Here is a 5,000-nt window from a genome sequence, read left to right on the forward strand (position 1 = left end):
TTATAACAAACGAAAAACTTAAAAAGATTCTCGAGGCGCTTGCGTGAGGTCGTACACAGAAAGACCCGCCGTCTCCGAATCCTATAACACGAAACCGCTACTATTAATAATAATAATAATAATAACGATATGTGAGGGAACTTGAGCTGAACACATATCGAAAAAACTAAAAGTTACAGTGGAAACCACGTGTAATGAGAAATGCGATCGAGGCGCCTGCGTGAGGTCGTACACAGAAAGACCCGCCGTCACGATCTCGTATTTCGTATTTGCATCGTGGAAATCCAACGAACGAACAATATAATATATAAACTAAAATCTCTAAAGTGCCTCGTGTCGGAGAGATCACTGCTCACACCTCTTCTATATTTCGTAGTTGCGTTGCGTAGGCCTCACCTCCTAGCAACGGGACATAAGGAAGACTGCTCTTTGGGATCGAACGAAGCGTCTATAACGAGTCGTCGACGAGAGCGAAAGAACGCGAATAGCGAGCCGCAGAAAAAAAGGATACCGAATTATATATCTTCGAAGGTTCTCTTCGAAGATCCATGGATACCTATATCTGCGCGTCTCCAGCTATCTCGCGCGTCTCTCCAAACTCTCGTCGTTCCTCGAAACGTGCTTCCTACCCAAAGGGCGTTCGTTCTTCCTATGTCGTTTCGTTGTCGTTCGTTTCAACGGCGAACGATATACGATGTTCGACAAAACGAAACCACGTTGTACGTTCGTACTCGTGGATCGGGTAACCTAGAACGAAAACGCATTGCGTGGATGTTGGCCCGAAAAGATATATACCAGTGCGAGTGATGGTAAAGAGTAACGATTCTTAACTAGACGAAGTTGGTTCGGAGGGGACCGCCGGCCGTCTCTCTATCCTCGCGAGTCTAATGCCTCGTTCCGTCGCTAGAGTTTTTCAAACTCTGCTTCTGGCTATCGGGAAGAATAGACCGCGCGCGCGAGGAAGAGGAAGGACGACCGTGCGCGTCCCATCGATTTTTTTTATTTTTACCTGAACCACCGAAGTCGATTCAGAGGGGACCGCCGGCCGTCTCTCTATCCTCGTTGTCGTGAGTCATATGCCTCGTTCCGTCGCTAGAGTTTTTCAAACTCTGCTTCTGGCTATCGGGAAGAAACGACCGCGCGAGGAAGACGACGACGACGACCGTGCGCGTCCCATCGAATTTTTTTTTATTTTTACCTGATCGACGGAAGTTTCGTCCGGTTCGTCTCTTTTACCATCGTCTCGTCGACCCGTTCAGAGGGGACCGCCTGTCCATATCCTCGTTGTCGTGAGTCATATGCCTCGTTCCGTCGCTAGAGTTTTTCAAACTCTGCTTCTGGATATCGGGAAGAAACGACCGCGCGAGGCCGATGGCTGCGAGTCCCATCGAATTTTTTTTAAACGCACGCACACACATACACCTGAACGGAGATGCGTTCCTTTTCGTCGCGATTTTTCGCGCTTTAGTCGTCGTTGTCGCCATCCGTTCGGAGGGGACCGCCGGCCGTCTCTCTATCCTCGTTGTCGAGAGTCTAATGCCTCGTTCCGTCGCTAGAGTTTTTCAAACTCTGCTTCTGGCTATCGGGAAGAAAAGACCGCGCGAGGAAGAGGAAGGACGACCGTGCGCGTCCCTTTCGAATTTTTTTTTATTTTTACCTGAGCGACCAAAGTGGATTCAGAGGGGACCGCCGGCCGTCTCTCTATCCTCGTTGTCGCGAGTCTAATGCCTCGTTCCGTCGCTAGAGTTTTTCAAACTCTGCTTCTGGCTATCGGGAAGAATAGACCGCGCGCGAGGAAGAGGAACGACGACCGTGCGCGTCCCATCGATTTTTTTTATTTTTACCTGAACCACCGAAGTCGATTCAGAGGGGATCGCCGGCCGTCTCTCTATCCTCGTTGTCGAGAGTCTAATGCCTCGTTCCGTCGCTAGAGTTTTTCAAACTCTGCTTCTGGCTATCGGGAAGAAACGACCGCGCGAGGAAGACTACGACCGTGCGCGTCCCATCGATTTTTTTTTACCCGAACGATGGAGATGCATATCGGCTGTTTGCTTCGAATAACTGGACGAGAGGAACGAACATATATATATATCATGGGCTAGCCACCGTGCGCTTTCTTCGCGAGATCGTGTGCTGTACAGAGGATTCAGAATCGGGTGTTATATCCCCGTCGTTTCCTGACGAACGGAGCTTCGATCTCGTTGGTTGTTATATATTATAATGCACTTTACGCCCGGTCGGCGGGCTGCGTGTGTCGTCGCGCAGTCCGTCCGATTTCGTTTTCGAACGTATTTTCGTGTCGTCAATCATATGGCGACTTCCGCGCGTTCGATTCCCGTTGGTCGGACGTTTGTCGGATATCGGCTTCTTTCGAACCGAGAATAAGAGTACAAAAACCTGAGTACACAAACAAAAATCCATGCATAAACGATTACCCTGAACGGTGGATCACTTGGCTCGTGGGTCGATGAAGAACGCAGCTAATTGCGCGTCAACGTGTGAACTGCAGGACACATGAACATCGACATTTCGAACGCACATTGCGGTCCACGGATACAATTCCTGGACCACGCCTGGCTGAGGGTTGCTCACGTAAACCTAAGACTGCTTGCGTTGCGTATCGTTGCTCTCGGTCCGTCTCTCTGTTCTTTCTTGCCTCGTCGACAGCCCGCCGTCGTTCGTTTTATCTTTAAACGAACGTTTCCGAGTCGGAGGACGAGCGCCAAGCAAAAGAATACGAATTAAAGAGCGGTCGAGGGCTCGTACGCGACGTACGAGCGATTGTTGGACGTTCGTCGGCGTTCGTCGCTGGATCGTGTGGAGACCGGCGTACGCATGCTCTCGATACAAATATATATGAAAAATCTATCGCGTTCACGGGAGACTCGCAAAACTACCTCCGTCTCTTCTCTGTCCCTTCTTGGCTTGACAACCCGCCGTCGTTCGTGTTTTACGAACGTTTCTGAGTCGGACGAAGCGCAAGAAGAAGGATACGAATTAAAAGAGCGCGGAGAGAACCGTCGTCGTCGACGCGGTTATCGAGATACACAGAGCGAGTTTTCTTCGTGGCCGATTTTTTTTTTCTTTTTGTATCAGCCTCTGCTACGTTTTGTTAGTCTTCGATAAGCACGAATGACCGCGCCCCCGACGTCGTCTTAAATGAATTTTTGGCGAGACTGAGAGAAAGCAAAAATATTTTTGAACAAAGTCAGTCGAGAGAGGAGAGAAAAGAGAACCAAGATATTAAAACCTAAACCTAAACTTGGTGGCGTAACGAAAAACTGTGTGCCTTAAAGAAACACAACCGTCTTTTCATCAAGATGTTTTTACTCGTACAGCCCCAGGGATCGAATACCCACTCCGTCTGTTCGTGCGGCAGAGATGTATTCTGCAGGCGCGAGACGACTGACGAGAAGACAACGAGGACCGTCGCATCGATGGGTCGTCGTTGCGTTTTTCATCCTCTGTGCTTTTTTCTGTTCTTCGTGAACCCAGAGAAAGCCGTAGATCCGGGAACGGACACACGAGATTTCTTCGAACGCTGATGACTTAGGGAGATGATCCCCAGCGTTGCGCGGAGATCGGAGAGTACGCGTACATGTATCGGGACGAATTTTTCCCCGTCGGTCGCGTATCTCTCTGCCCGCGCGCCTGGCCCAAAGCCACGTTCGTCGGAAATCAACGAAAAGTGTGTGTTACGATCTAGCGTGCGTCTACGATCGGCTATATTTAAGGGTGACGAAGAAGAGAAAAGCTCACGGTGTTGCGCAACGTTTCTGTACCCGATTTTAAGATGTGCATGTGAGTCCGTTACAAAGTTGTTCGGATCGTCGAAAATAGTCGTTTTCGTCGTCGTGCGAAAGAGAGAATAATCTCTGACATTGGCACGGAGAGATCGCGCAGAGGAAGAGAACGATCCTCTTTGGCGAGGCTCGAGAAAGACTAACGAAACTTGATTAGAGACGAGGTATACACGCGCCGTACGTACGACGTACGCGCGTGTGATTTTTTTTTGCTTTAAGGCGATTCGGCGCTCCGAGTTTTAGAGAAAAAGAGATCGTTGGTCATCCCATGTCTCTTCGTCGTCTATCGCTGGACCGCGCATCCTAACGTATCGCCGGTCGTCCAGTCCCCGAGTAATAAATTCACCCCGTTGTGTACGTCTCGCGCTCGCTTTTCCACTTGCGTGAGTTCCCGTGCGTTTTCGTCGTTGGTACAGAGCAAAGAAACCGATATGTTATATACATGTCGCGTGTTCGATCTCTGTGCCAGCAATAACAGGCGAAAACAAGGAACCGCTGGAATCGTCGAGAAGAGAGAAACGGCTACGGGAGATATATTATACATAACACGTGTATATATATATATATATATTATACAAAGAGGACGGGCGTTAAAAACCGGAGATCGTTACGGGTGTCTTGCGTGAGTCTTAGCTCGAACATGATACGACGAACGAAGTTTAAAAGGCACTTTGGCGAGATGCATAAAACGTTTCTCGATCGAGATAGAATATAAGGTTCTCGATTCTATTCGAATTAATTTTTTTTTTTTATTTTTTTTTCTCTTTGAGGCGATTCTCGGAGAGAGAAATAAAAATAAAGACCCTCTGTCGCATTGTTATCAAACCGTCTTGCTTTTCTCGAATCGCGCCCACATGGCACGAAATTTTTTTTTCTTTGAAAAAAAAAAATTGTCACCGTGTCGTGACGTTGAAGCGACCTCAGAGTAGGCGAGATCACCCGCTGAATTTAAGCATATTACTAAGCGGAGGAAAAGAAACTAACAAGGATTTCCTTAGTAGCGGCGAGCGAACAGGAATTAGCCCAGCACTGAATCCCGCGGTTCCGCCGTTGGGAAATGTAGTGTTCGGGAGGATCCGTTTATCCCGTGACGTCGAACCGCGTCCAAGTCCATCTTGAATGGGGCCATGTACCCACAGAGGGTGCCAGGCCCGTAGTGACCGGAACGCGTTTCGGGAGGATCTCTCCTTAGAGTCG

The 5,000-nt window shown here is 48.9% G+C and overlaps 2 non-coding genes across 2 annotated transcripts in view; both read left to right on the forward strand.

Annotated features, from left to right (window-relative positions):
- Positions 1 to 2,432: 2,432 nt before the first annotated feature.
- Positions 2,433 to 2,587, forward strand: LOC139997733 (5.8S ribosomal RNA). The gene has a single exon (XR_011803074.1). It is a non-coding gene; the product is annotated as a 5.8S ribosomal RNA (ribosomal RNA).
- A 2,131-nt stretch (positions 2,588 to 4,718) lies between these two features.
- Positions 4,719 to 5,000, forward strand: part of LOC139997735 (large subunit ribosomal RNA) — a 4,173-nt gene continuing 3,891 nt past the window's right edge. The window contains exon 1 of the ribosomal RNA XR_011803076.1: positions 4,719 to 5,000. This exon is cut by the window's right edge and continues 3,891 nt beyond it. This is a non-coding gene — a ribosomal RNA (large subunit ribosomal RNA).

Source organism: Bombus fervidus, unplaced genomic scaffold (assembly GCF_041682495.2).
Source record: "Bombus fervidus isolate BK054 unplaced genomic scaffold, iyBomFerv1 scaffold0161, whole genome shotgun sequence".
In the NCBI taxonomy this organism is placed as follows: Eukaryota; Metazoa; Arthropoda; class Insecta; order Hymenoptera; family Apidae; genus Bombus; species Bombus fervidus.